Source organism: Miscanthus floridulus, chromosome 1 (assembly GCF_019320115.1).
Source record: "Miscanthus floridulus cultivar M001 chromosome 1, ASM1932011v1, whole genome shotgun sequence".
Classification (NCBI taxonomy): Eukaryota; Viridiplantae; Streptophyta; class Magnoliopsida; order Poales; family Poaceae; genus Miscanthus; species Miscanthus floridulus.
Genome location: NC_089580.1, coordinates 200,490,787 through 200,505,786, shown reverse-complemented (window position 1 = coordinate 200,505,786; position 15,000 = coordinate 200,490,787).

The following is a 15,000-nucleotide window of genomic DNA, read 5'->3' as shown; positions in this document are numbered from 1 at the left end:
TGAAAGGTTTCATACCTGTTGAGTGGGAATAATAGGTAACTTAGCATCTTAGTCATTAGAGTTAGCTTAGTAGCTTGGTAGATTTATTCTTATTTTAAGAGTTGTTGTTGTTGTATTACTAAGTGGTGTATGAAAGGATCAAGATGCCCAAAAGGGGTGGGGTGAATTGGGCTAATTCTAAATTTCTTTGCAATAATTAAATCCTACGGTTAGCCTAATTAACCCCTTGTGCCTAGAAAGTATTTCTATTGATCTATTGCACAAAGAGTCTTGCAACCTAAGTTCCAATCCTACTCTAGCATGGTAACTCTATGAATGTAAATGACAAGAATTGAATTGCTCAAAGTAAAGAGAGAAGGTGGAACGCGGTGATGTTTTGACGAGGTATCGGAATGTCGCCACTCTCCACTAGTCCTTGTTGGAGCACCCACGTAAGGGTGTAGCTCCCCCTTGATCCGCGCAAGGATCAAGTGTTCTCTATGGGTTGATTCTTTGACTCTCCGTCGCGGTGAATCACCCACAACCGCTCATAACTTGAGTTGGGTCATCCACAAGCTCCGTTGGATGATCACCAAGCTCCTAATCACTACCAAGCCGTCTAGGTGATGGCGATCACCAAGAGTAACAAGCACGAACTCTCACTTGACCACGATAAGTCTAATGAGAAGGGTGGATGCACACTTTGGTACTCTTGATCTCACTAATGAGGGCTCTCTTTGAGATTCTCAAATCTCAATCATCTCACTAGGACTTTGCTCTTCTTGACACTCTCAAAGGTGTTTCTTAGCTGTTGGAATGAGCAAAAGTACCATCACACACGAATAGAGGAAGTATTTATAACACCGGCAGAAAAATAAACCGTTATGTGCCTCTACGGGGTGACCGGACGCTCCGGTCAGTTCACCCCAAACTCCAGTGATCAAGTGGTGACCGGATGCGTCCGGTCGTGATTTTCCCTCTCTGGAACCTTACTAGAGTCGACCGGACGCTGGCCCTCGGCGTTCGGTCACTTCAAGACAACTTCACCTTGATCAAATAAACTAACCGGACTCTACGCCAGCGTCCGGTCACACCGAAGCCAGCGTCCGGTTAGTATTTGACCCTTCATTCACTTCCAACTCTCAATCATGCGTGAATGAAGTTTGCTCCAATGGATTTAAGGGCTATTTTGAAGCTACCTAGTGCTAGATTTAGCAAGTGTGCACCACACCTAACTCACTAGACTCACCTAGATCAAGCTACCTGTCCATACCCCCCTTAATAGTATGGCCAAAGGAAAAACAAAGTCCTAAACTACTCTAAGTGTCTCTTCAACACCAAACGACACTTAGAACTAGTCCATCCTTAACCTTGTTGTTCATCCTTTGAAAACCGAAACGATTTCCATCGTAGGGGCATGACCACCATGATTGCCCAATCGATCTCCATTACCGTGACCTAACTTAATTGCCTCTGCAAAACACACGTTAGTCACAGTAATCATGTATTGTCATTAATCACCGAAACCCAACTAGGGCCTAGATGCTTTCAGTGTATCATCATTTCATGCATGTAGATAACGAGTTGGTAGAGTTCGTGACCGCGGGCGAGTAGGAGTACGAGGAGGTGATTGAGGAGTATGAGGAGGAGGTCTTCGTATAGGAGGAAGCCTCAAAGCCACCGATGTTTGATATAGCTGACCACCCGCCTACCCAAGGCAAGCCCTGGTGCATAACCCTTATTTTGAATAATCATTGGATATATATACGTGATGTGCATTTACGTTACAGGCTTATTGTTGAAACTACATGCATAGATATACCTACCTATGAGTCCTACTAGCTTAGGTCGAGTACCTGCTATGCTTAGGTTTTTCGGTAGCGTGAGTAACCTGCCGTTACTCATAGTAGATGATTATTATTACTGCTCTCATAATAAAATGGCAAAAGTAAAATGGAGACCGGACAGGGATGTGGTACAGGTATTGGTGGGTGTAATAGGTTGTATCTCGCGGTCAACAGGCATAGCTTAGTTACACTGTTTTCCCTGTCCATGTTAGTTAAGGACCGTCCTTTGCTTTGGATGGTAGTCAGGTCACAGACTTATTATCCTGAGCACATACTTACTTATGGGAGTGGGAAGGCTTGTCACTTTCTTGTCATGGGTTCTGGCTCAACGGGGATGGTGGAGGTCTAAGCACCACATTGAGTCTGGGACTAAGGAGCGGGGGCTTGGAGTCCAAGTTTAGACGGGAACCTTAACCCTGTGATAGGAGAGTGGTAGGTTGGTCTTGCTTGTGTCTAGGGTACAAGCGGGGCATGTGTTTCGGGGTATTCAGCTAGGATACATTGGTTCGTGAATCGCCGCGTGATGCGGTACGACATGACTATGATCTAGCACCATAGTAAGAACTATAAGATGAAGTATGATGAAATGATCTAATTGCTCAACCCATGCTTGAAAGTAGAATATGTGCTTATCTAGAATGGCTAGCTAATGAACCAATCATGACTGCTAATAAAATGAACACATAAGGATTCACGATTAGTAATGCTTTCTGCTAAAAGAAAACCAGCAAGCCATAAAGCCTATCATATCCGTTGGAGGCGGGAAACTATTCTCACTAGTCGGGTAAGGCTTGCGAGTATATTGTGTACTCAGGGTTTATTTACCCCTATTGTAGGTGCAGCTTAAGGTTGGTTTTTGAGTGGAGGATTTTTCTGGTAGGCATAGATGGATCCTTATATCTTATCGCTAGATGTTTATTTTAATTCCGTCGTTTAATTTCCGCACTCTGAACTCTGGTATTGTAATAATTTATTTTTAAGAACTCTTGTTGTATGAAATGGACTAAATATTGTAAGCTCATTCTCATTATTGGATTCTGGATGAAAAATGTTGATTATTCGGGTTCTCCCTTGGGGTGTGCCTGATAGAACTGCTGATGTAACTCCCTTCCGGGGCACTTAGTGTCTAGCGGAAGACGAGCGCCTCTGTGAGTGTGTTACTTCGGACGGTTCTGCCACAAGAAGCCTGTAATTTCTTATTCATGGAGAAGTATTGTTCGAGGTGTTCATGCTCTAAAAGATGGCTTGATTTGAAGGGTTGGCGACAGCACTCAGATCAATATTTGGGCTGACCCCTAGATCCCACAGGGCGTCACTAGAAGACCTTGTACCACTAAGGGGCAAACAATTTTAAACAAGGTCTCCGAATTAATTGACCCAACCTCTGGTGACTAGGACAGAACTCTAATAACTGAAATTTTCTCGGAAGCAGATACAAAAAAACATTATTTCCATACCGTTGAAAAATGGAATGGAGGATACTTTGGCTTGGCATTTTGATCCAAAACAAGACTTTTCTGTCAAGTCTGCATATCACGTTTTAACAGACAAGAAAGAGCTATTGAAAAGAAGGTAGATAGGTGAAGCAAGTGCCGACTCTGCCAGCTCAGATAACAGAAACATCATTTGGAAAAAATTGGAAGTTCCAATGTCCATCGAAGGTGAAACTTTTCTTCTGGAGGTTCACACATAATAGCTTGCCCCTATGTATGAATATCTTTCGTCGAGGAATGGACATTGACACCCGATGCCCTGTTTGTTGGAGGCTAAATGAGGATGGTGGGCATTGTTTTCTTAGATGCAAATTTGTCAAAAAATGTTGGAGAGCTTTGAACTTGGAGGATCGTCACCTTACTTTGATTGGCCTTGATTCTGCAAAACAGGTAGCCACCAAAATTCTTTCTCTAGAGGAGGATAAGAAATTATTAGTGATTGGCTTTCTTTGGCTATGGTGGGATGCTTGTAATAAGGCGAACGCTGGGGATAAGCTCTTGTCTACTGAGGAGATGGTTTACAAGGTACATTCTATGAAATATATTGATGCTCTTCATACACCAAAACCAAATAAGAGACAAAGTGGGTTTTCTTGCTGGGTTCCCCCATCAGCCGACATCCTAAAGATTAATATTGATGGAGCCTTTGTACAGAAAGAAAAAAGGTGCTTGGGGTTTTATTGTGAGGGATCACAAAGGGGATACGGTGCTGGCTGGTGCAGGTAGAATCAATGTAGCGCATGATGCGTTAAGTGCTGAGTCCTAGGCATGCCTTGCAGCCTTGTATGCAGCAATGGATCATGGTTTGTCCTAGATCATTTTGGAGACCGATTCAACAATCTTGGTTGATGCTCTACAGTCCCGCTCTTACGATTTTTCAGCTTCTGGTGTGTTGTTTAGAGAAGCAAAGTTTCTGATGTCCATGAATTTTTTTGAGTCGATGTTGTTCATGTGCCACACTCTAGCAATAGGTGTGCACACGAACTTGCTCGGATTGGTTTGAATTGGGACCCGGATCGATCGCATGTCTAGATTGATCCCCTCCCAGAGTTTGCACAAAGTCTTGTGTCTCATGATGTAAATGTTCCTCCCCAGTTATAATAAAGTGCAAACTTGTTTAAAAAAAGTTATACAAAAATGACATGATAGTTATATGTCATTACTGCAATTGTGGCCTTGTGACTTGTGGGCGCCCTTAGTCTTGACGTATTCTCAAAATGTAACACCCTACTCTCTTCGGACCAATTGTGATACGCAATTGTAATGGCGCAAAAGGCCACAGCCCAAGGCCTAGGGCCCATTTCTGACGTGATGTGCAGAGAGGATCTAGATACTAGGGCCCAAACTTCTAGGCAAAAGCGTGTGTCGGAATGCTCGCACCTCCTTCGTTATGTGCGCCCGTGGAAAAGGCCGTGCCTACCGCTCCTTTCCCCTTGGCCCCCTCCTCTCTGTCCGCGACTACGAGTCTGGACGCCCACGCGCCCGTCGCTCCTTCCCCCTGACCTCTTCCTCTATCTCTAGGCGGGCAGGACCCAAGAGCCAGCATGAGGGCACGCTCCGTTCGTAGGATCCTAGGTGCGTTGTGCGCCATGACCATCGGCCCACGGCTCACCGTGCCCCATCCCCCGACGTCCAGGCCGTGCCCCCATGACTCTCTACCTTTGAAATATGAAACAATTGGATGCAACGTACGACTGAAGCAGATGAAACATTTGGAACATACAATTGCAATATGTGTGTGAAATATATGCAACATCCAGATAAAACACTTACAAATTGCAACATGAAAACACTTATTGCAACATAAGACTGAAACAGTTGAAACATTTCGAACATACTCTTGCAACATAGGTGTGAAACATGTGCAACATCCGGATAAAAAACGCTTACAACATACGTCTGAAACAGATGAAATATTTTGAACATACGCTAGCAACATGCCTCTGAAACACTTGCAACATGCCTCTAAAACACCAATACCCTTATGGCTATAAACATGCCTCTAAAACACCAATACCCTTAGGGTATAGGGGGTCTATTCCCCTAGATGGCAATAAAGATGTGGGGGTATTAACCTCTATACCCTTACGGCTAGGCTTGGGCTGGCCCGGATCAGGGGGTTCGGTCCACTAAAAGATGACGCGCGGCCTGGCCAACCTGTTCGGAGTCCCGCGCAAGGAGTCAAGGCAAATTTGGAGATCAAGCAAGATCCTGGTCGGTTAGAATAGGAATCCTTATCCGACCACCTATGGTAATTGTATCTGGCTAGGATTAGTTTCTAGATCTGTAACCCTGTCCCCCGGACTATATAAGGTGGGCAGGGGACCCCTCTAGAAAACATCTCTCATTGACATACAACAATACAATCAGACGCAGGACGTAGGTATTACGCCTTCGCGGTGGCCGAACCTGGATAAAACCTCATGTCTGTCTTGCGTCACCGTCTTGTTTGTGGCTTGCGCATCTGTCTGCCAACAATCTACTACCTTGGGCATACCTCTAGGTAGACTGCCAACCATATTTCATCGACAGTGGCGTGCCAGGTTGGGGGTGTGCGTACTGCTCTCCAAGCAAACAAGATGGTCATCATCTCTGGCTCCGTGGCTACGCCGAATGGCCTCACATTCATCGTCGGCTAGATCACCTGGACCACTGGCTCCAACGACTTCATCGCCATGATCACGAAGGAGGCGCGGACTCAATCCGCGTCGACCACTGCTTCACCTGCATCGGCTACGGCTCTGACCACGGTGGACCCAACTCCAACCACGATGGATCAGGCTCTAACCACGGTGGATCAAGCTTCGACCACATTCACATCACCTTCAACCACGCCGACAACCCGTCGTCCGCTTCCCCGCTACAAAGGGAAGCAGATTGACAACACCGACCTGCTCGACTCCACCGATCGGGTCGGCACCCAACTTGCTGAAACCCTAGCTCGGGTAAGTTCAGTTCAAAGTCAACCTAATGAGCAGGTAACCGCTACCCACAATAGATCTACCCGACCAGCTCGGGCCAGTCGTCTTGCACGACTCGGCACAGATCTCATGGTCATATCTACTCCTGAAGGGCGCTCCGCTTGTCGTCGGCCAGCCTCCGCGACGGGTCTCCGGCTCTCCGAGTATGAAGCCTCGATGGAGAACTACCAGGCCCAGCCCTATGGCCTGCGAAACGCTGCCTCCAACTACAACAACGCTGCTCGAATATGTGTTTTATACTTCGACCTCGGCCAAAGCCACGCAACTTCGTCAACATGGTCCGGATTGAGGATTATCAAGAAGGATCGGTCCACACAGTTCAAGAGGGTGGCTCAAGCTCTTCGTCCGGCACCGCATCTAATGCCTCTGTTCGCACCGAGCTCTAGAATCACGACGATGAAGGCGTCGAATACGATCTGGATATCCCAGACCACGCCCTAGGATACCCACGATTCCCATCCTTCCTACCAAGGCGAGGAGACTTGATCAACATTGTCAGTAATGACGAACCACCGGCAGTCAACGAGACAGAACAAGAAAGGCTGGCATGTGAAGCACGCAATATTGATCAGTTTAATCGCCGACAAATCGAAGCCGAGGCGGAAGAGGAGGCCCGACGTATAAGGGTCTAGCCACGTGATCTTAACAATGCCTTTGATAGGGTGGGGGACAAGCAGGTCTTTAGGACTCCAAGCGCCAATGTAGCCGTTGCTATGGCGACAATGCAACGACTACCCAATACCCCAGAAACTCAGGTAGTTCGTGATGATATACAAGCTTACCTGACGGCTGCTATGGCCCAGACCGCAGAAATTGTAAATCAAGCCCGGACTCCATCCGTGTCAGTCGAATCAAGCCACAGCCGCTAGTACTCAAGTCGCTCACAGCCACCCAACCAACGTGGCTCGCGCAACAACAACCCATTAGACAACCGTCAAGGCAAAAACGGTGGCCATGATAGTGGTCGGGATGACAACCGTCGTCGGGATGACAACCGTCGCGACTTCCGGGATGACAACTGCCGAGACAACCGCGATAATCGCCGTGATAACCACGGTCGCAGGGTTAATCAGGGGGGCAACCGAGATCGCTGTGATGGCAATAACGATCTCTGCCATTACCTCGGAGAACACGATCTACGTGATCGCATCAACCAAAGAGACAACGATCGTGCATCCCACGAAAGCTATCGCCGTATGGAATATGATACTGCCCACGGCCCTCTAGGTTTGAAGCAATTTACTCCGCATCTTCGCCCAGTCATATGGCCCAAGAACTTCAAGTTCGAAAAACTTTAGAAGTACGATGGCAAGGAGAACCCTGAATTATGGGTCATGCTCTATGAAACCGTGTGCAGATCAGCCATGGCTGACGAGCACGTCATGTCTAACTACTTCCCAGTCGCTGTTGGTCATGCAGGTCACTAATGGCTGGTCAGCTTGCCGGCAAACTACTTCGATTCTTGGCAAGAGCTCAAGCAAGCTTTCATCGACAACTTCATTGCCACTTGCGAGCAACCTGACAACAAATATGATCTGCAGCGGATTCGAGATCGGAAAGACGAGCCACTATGCGAGTACATCCGATGTTTCTCAAAGATGCGCATCAAGGTCCTATCAATCTCCGACAACGAGGCAATCAAGGCTTTCATCACTAGTCTCCGCTTCCACGACGCCTAATGGGACGAGCTCCTCCGTAAGAGACCCAAATCAGTCACAGCGCTCCTGGCCACTGCCAAGAAATATGTGGGCGCCGACGATGCTAAAAAGATAATCATCGAAGAAGCAGCAAGGGTTCCATGCTCCGACCACCCCCACACCGTGACGACTACCGCGACAACCATGGTCGGAACGACAATTTTGATCACCGCAACCAGCGCAACGACCCCCGCGACTACCGCGACCAGCGTAATCGCCGTGACGATTACAGGGGCAAGCGTGCTCGGGAAGACGACGGCGAGGTCAACACCGTTAAGAAAGGTGGTGGACGTCGCAACTATGAAGAAGACTACGCCAAAGCATTGAAAGGACCCTGCTAGCTCCACCCCAAGTCAAACCATACCATGGAGAATTGACGCGTTCTCAAGTCTATCTACACACATCAACAGGCTTTGAATACGTCCGACAAGCCTAACGACGCAGGGGAACAACGCAACGAGGATAATGATGATGAAGACACAGATCCCCGTCACAAGTACGTCAAGTCAACCGATCGCGTCCACACCATCATTGGAGGAAAAGTGTCCATCGAGACCAAACGGGAACGCAAGCTGCTCGCCCGCGCCTACTTGAACGTGGCCAACACCGACAACCTCATCGTCAATCCACGACTCCCTCCGTGGTCTCACCACAAGATCTCCTTCAGCAGAAAGGACCAATGGGCCGCAATACCAAAGCCAGGACATTTTCCCCTGATCCTTGATCCTTGTATCAACAGGGTCCAGTTCGATAGAGTGCTGATTGACGACGGCAGCTCTATTGATATACTGTTCAAGAATAGTTTGTCGGCTTTGAAGATAACCCCGGCTGATCTCAAGCCGTATGAGGCACAGTTCTAGGGTGTTCTCCCTAGACAGAGCTCTACTCCTCTCGGGCAGATCACGCTACCTGTGTAATTTGGTACCTAGACTACTTCCGCACCGACTACGTCAACTTCGTGGTCGCCGACTTCGAAGGCACCTACCATGCTATCCTTGGTCGACCAGCGCTCACCAAGTTCATGGCCATACCTCACTACAGGTATTTGGTGCTCAAGATGCCTACTGAGAAGGGGGTTCTAACTCTCAAGGGCAACGTGTATGCAGCTTACACCTGCGAGGATGACAGCTTTAAAATAGCAAAGGCTCATGACCTCTCCATTCGCATGGCTGAGACCACGCTCGACGCCAAGAAGACCCTAGCTGACCACCTAGAGATCCTAAACCTTGAGGCCCCGCACAAGAACGTCAAGTCCAAAGAGCACAAAACGATCCAGCTGGTCGACGGTGATCCCAGCAAAACGGCCCTTATCGGGGCCAACCTGGATCCTAAATAGGAAGACGCGCTCGTTAGGTTCTTGAGGAGCAACGTGAGCGTGTTTGCATGGAAACCTACTGATATGCCCGGTGTACCTCAGAACTTGATCGAGCACTCCTTAAATGTCGATGGCAAGGCCAAACCTATCAAGCAGAAGCTACGACGGTTCGCTCGCGACAAAAAGGAGGCGATTAGGGTAGAAGTTACACGGCTTTTGGTAGTCGGATTTATTAAAGAAGTGTATCATCCGGAGTGGTTAGCCAACCCGGTCCTTGTACGCAAAAAAAATAATGAATGGAGAATATGCGTTGATTACACTGATCTCAACAAACACTGCCCTAAAGACCCTTTTGGCTTACCTCGCATAGACGAGGTCGTAGATTCAACGGCTGGTTGCGAGCTGCTTTCCTTTCTCGATTGCTACTCTGGTTATCACCAGATTGCTCTAAAAAAGGATGACCAGATCAAGACATCTTTTATCACGCCTTTTGGCGCCTACTGCTACACGACCATGTCGTTCGGGCTCAAGAACGCCGGGGCTACCTACCAACGCGCTATACAGGCCTGCCTCAAAGACAAGATAAAAGACGACCTCGTCGAGGCTTATGTTGATGATGTAGTTGTCAAAACCAAGGAAGCACATACCCTTGTTGACAACCTGGAATGCACCTTTGCAGCCCTTAACACATTCTAATGAAAATTAAACCCAAAGAAGTGCATCTTTGGTGTTCCTTCTGGCATACTACTTGGCAACATCATCAGTCACGACGGCATATGCCCTAACCCAGAGAAAGTCAAAGCTGTCTTGGACATGAAGCTACTCAAAAAGGTGAAGGATGTTCAGAAGCTTACCGGATGCATGGTCGCTCTCAGCCGTTTCATATCAAGATTAGGTGAAAAAGGATTACCATTCTTTAAACTGCTCAAAGCATCCGAGAAGTTTGAGTGGTCGGAGGAAGCAGACGCTGCCTTCACATAGCTGAAACAATACCTTACGTCACCTCCAGTCCTCACTGCTCCCAGAGAAGACAAAACACTCCTGCTTTACATTGCGGCAACTAATCGAGTGGTCTCCACTGCCATGGTGGTCGAGCGTGATGAGCCCGGCCACGTCTACAAGGTACAACGACCAATCTATTTCATCAGTGAGGTACTCAATGAATCCAAGACCAGGTACCCATAGATTCAGAAATTGATCTACGCCATACTGATAGCATCCCAAAAGTTGAAACATTACTTCGACGGATACCGTGTGGTGGTCATGACTGAGTACCCTCTGCGAGACATCATTAGCAACAAGGATGCGAACGGGCGCATCGTCAAATGGGCAATGGAGTTATGCCCTTTCTCGTTGGAATTTGCAAGCCGAAATACAATCAAGTCTCAGGCACTTGTCGATTTCATCATCGAGTGGACAGACTTAAGCACACCTACCTCTTAGGGGCCCGATGAGTATTGGAAGATGTATTTCGACGGCTCTCTCAACATCGACGGCGTAGGAGCAGGAGTCCTTTTCGTGTCACCATCCAAGGAGCAGCTTCGGTATGTCCTCAAGATTCATTTCCCAGCATCTAATAACGCCGCCGAGTACGAAGCATGCCTACATGGTTTGCGCATTGCGGTCGAGCTCGGTGTCAAACGTCTCTATGTCTACGGAGACTCAGCTCTGGTCATCAACCAGCTCAACAAGGACTAGAACACGACCAGCGAAAAGATGGATGCATACTGCAAATCAATCAGAAAGCTAAAAGGCAAGTTTTACGGCATCGAGTACACACATGTGGTCCAGGACAAAAATCAAGCAGCAGATGCGCTGTCAAAGTTAGGATCATCCCGAGCTAAAGTCCCACATGGCGTATTTGTTCAAGACTTGCTCACGCCTTCCATTGAAGAGAAAGATCCCACAGTCGACAAGCCTCCAGACCAGCTTTTGGTGGCTATGGTTCTGGCGTCAAACACCATCGAACCACCTCTGATCACTAAGAAGCCTGATTGGAGAGTCTCTTTAATCAAGTACCTAGCAGATGGTAGCGGTTACACCGATCGAACAGAAAACGAATGCCTAATGCGACGTAGTAAGCAGTATCTGCTCGTCGATGACAAATTGTGGTGCAAGAACACAAAGGAGGAAATCTTGATGAAGTGTATAACCCAGGAGGATGGTGAACATCTCCTAGACCAAATCCACTCTGGCTCCTGCGGCAACCACGTGGCTTTCAGAACACTGGTTGGCAAGGTCTTCCGAGCAGGGTTTTATTGGCCGTCAACTGTAGCCGATGCAGAGAAGCTAATCCACCATTGTGAGGGTTGTCAGTTCTTCGTCAAAAGAGTCCACGTACCAGCACATGAGATTCAGACAATACCAGCCTCTTGGCCTTTCGCATGCTGGGGACTAGATATGATCGGACCCTTCAAGTCGGCTCTTGGGAAATTTACATGTGTCTTTATGCTGATCGACAAATTTTCTAAGTGGATAGAGTACATGTCTCTGGTACAGGCATCTTCAGAAAAAGCCATCACGTTCATCGACCATGTCATCCATCGCTTCGGCATACCTAACAGCATCATCACTGATCTGGGTACTCAGTTCACCGGGAACACTTTTTGGGACTTCTGTGATGAAAGGACCATAGTAGTAAAATACGTCTCAGTGGCACACCCTAGAGCTAATGGACAGGTCGAGCGGGCAAACGATATGATCTTAGATGCACTTAAGAAGAGGATGTATAGAGAAAACAACAAAGCTCCTGGAAGATGGCTCAAAGAGTTACGAGCCGTGGTCTGGGGCCTCAGAACCCAGCCCAGTCGCAATACCGGCGTATCACCATACTTCATGGTTTATGGTGCTGAGGCAGTGCTCCCAACAGATATAGCCTTTAGATCAGCACGGGTAAAGAACTTCGATGAGGACAAGGCCAATGAAGCGAGGGAGCTAGAAGTGAATAGTGCAGAAGAGAAGCGGCTCGATTCTTGCATACGTACAGCCAAATACCTTGCTGTTTTGCGTAGGTACTACAACAAGAACATTAAGGAGCGATCCTTTGTGGTTGGGGACCTGGTCCTGAAGTGGAAAATGAATCAGGCCGGTGTCCACAAACTCTAACTCCATGGGAAGGGCCCTTCATGGTCAAGGAAGTTACAAGACCAACGTCTTACAGGTTAGCTCATCTGGATGGTATAGACGTACCCAATTCATGGCACATCGACAAGCTTAGGCGTTTCTATGCTTAACTACTAAGATATGTACTCCCCTTGTACTTTTGATTTAATTCAATAAAGCTATTATGATTTCTCCGACCACTCTAATGTGTCACTTCGAAGTCTACTGTTATTCTAACTCAACCAGTCAAAATCGACCACCATTCCTTCCCGGGTTTTCAGAGCAGGCCCTGTCTCCGATTTCTCCCAACGCGTGCATAGGATCTGCTCTCTACGCTATGGGTGATCGGCAGGTCCCCTCTGGTTTGACTTATCTACGTCTATGTGTGCACAGGCTACGCACCTCACACTCCGACCATAGGACAAACCAGGGCCATACAAACCTATCAGGATGACGTGTCGACTGAACTGGTACAACTAAACAGAACGTTAACATGTTCTTACTCAGTTACACCAACACGAGTTCCAAGCGTAAATACGTTTTATATAAAACAAACAAGCTTATGAGAGATACAGTTACGTTATTACAAGCTTGCCTGAAAAGGCCCAAGTTTACAATAACACAACTACATCTTCTTCTACAGCTACAGCCTATACTATTGGCTGGTCGGGTCACGCGACACCTGCTGCTCGCTGGGTCTGGCATCGTGCTCGAGTCCCGGGGACTCTTGTACTGGTCGAGCTGAAGAAGATGGCCCCACCGATGCCTGGCTGGTCGAGACCGCAGGCTTCGTCGGCTGGCTTAAAACTGATTGCGCTTCTAGCTGACTCATTGATGGCGTACCCTATACAGGTGCTATCCCGCCTCCACACAGGTTAATGTCACCAATTATTTTTGCTGATAAGTCCAGCTGGGTCATCTGAAGCTGCTCAGCCTTGTCTGGATCTACCTCCTTCGGGTACCCAGCCTTCAGGCGCTTGAGATCGATCAGGGGTAGTGGGCACGCACCATGCTTAGCACATGCGCGCCTGTGTACTCACCCGCCTCCTTCACGAACTCTTGGAACCATCCCCATGCCTTTCGACATCTATCGACCAGTCCGAGCTGTGGCGTCCTTGGCACTTCCTCTGTAAGTGCTGGGTCGATAAGGTTGAGGACTGGCAAAATGCTAGTTGCCACTTCCTGGCACCGGTTCTTCCATGTGTCCTGATCCTTGGTGATCTCTAGGCATCACGCCTTCCAGCCGTCACGATCTTTCATCACGGTTTCCAGATGCTTCTTGGCATTGACTTTTAAAACTGTAAACCGCACAAGACATTAAAATGTCATGCCATGACAAGATAAGGTGGGCAACAAAGTGAGCAAGGTGGTCTGGAACACTTACTTTTCAGTTCCTCCTTCATCTTGGTTGTGTGGTCCCGGAGTTGCGACTAATCATGCACCAGTTTCTTGTTGTCCTCCTTCAGGCGACCACACTCTACGGCCACACGGCTATTCTCCTCTTGGAGATGGACTACTTTGGCTTCTAAGCCTGCACTAGAACTGTTACTACCAACAATGCAACAACACGTGTCATGCGCTTGTTGTGATAAAGTGACAACTTACTTGTTTTTTCCTGCTCTTTGTTACTTAGCTGGACGACCAGGTTCTGGTTCTGCGCCTCTTGCTCCGTCCTCTCATGGTTGGCGACTTCAAGTTGTTGGCGCAAACGTTCCACCTCGGCCGCTAGTTCTTTATTGCTTGCTGTGATCCCCTTAATCTGGTCGAAGTACTTCTTTCGGTACCTTGCGGTCTTCATTAAGTCCTGCATGTAAAAAGCTAAGTAAGACAGTTTGACTAGATAGCAGGATCAGGTGGTCAAGCAAAACATACCTGGACTTCCATCACCAGATGTTTCGCCACTCGTTCAACTTTTATGGTCTCTTCGACCTCTGGGATTTCCTCATGAACCCATTGGTTGTTCCGCCAGCGCGACACATATACATGTTGTCGTTTGTCCTAGGGACGGCCCAGGACCTCCTCTACTTCATCCTCTTTGGCCTCTTCTTTGGGTAGCGGTGCTGGTCCAGAGTTTGTAGCTTCTGCAATCACTATGGCCTTCCCACGGGCCGTAGCATCGACAAATGTGCTCTGTGCCACCTCCGTCTGCTGCTCCTCAGTTTGGCCTGTTTCCCTTGGCGCTGAAGTGTCCCCCTCAGCAGGGTTAGTGCTTGGAGCAACTGTACTTGGCTCGGCTCTCCCCTCAACCACCTGTTTGGGGACTGTTGTCTAGCCGCTTGTCTGCTGAGGCTCCGGTGGACTTTCTGCTATAGGTTCTTCCATGGCCGGCTACTGGGCAGTTTTCTCTGACATTGCTGGTGGAGCCAAGCCGCTCCCGGCTAGTTGGTCGGGATTTTCGGTGGACGCCGACCTAATATATCCGAGATAAGTTCAGAAGACAACAGTATTCAATATAAATTGTAAGCTAACATCAAGGTTACAAGTACTGACATGTTGGAAGCATGGAATGATGTGGCGAAGGCGCGTCTCTTCGGCCGTGCTTGCTCCGCGTGCTCTGCGGGTGCCACTTGGTCTCCCTCTACGACC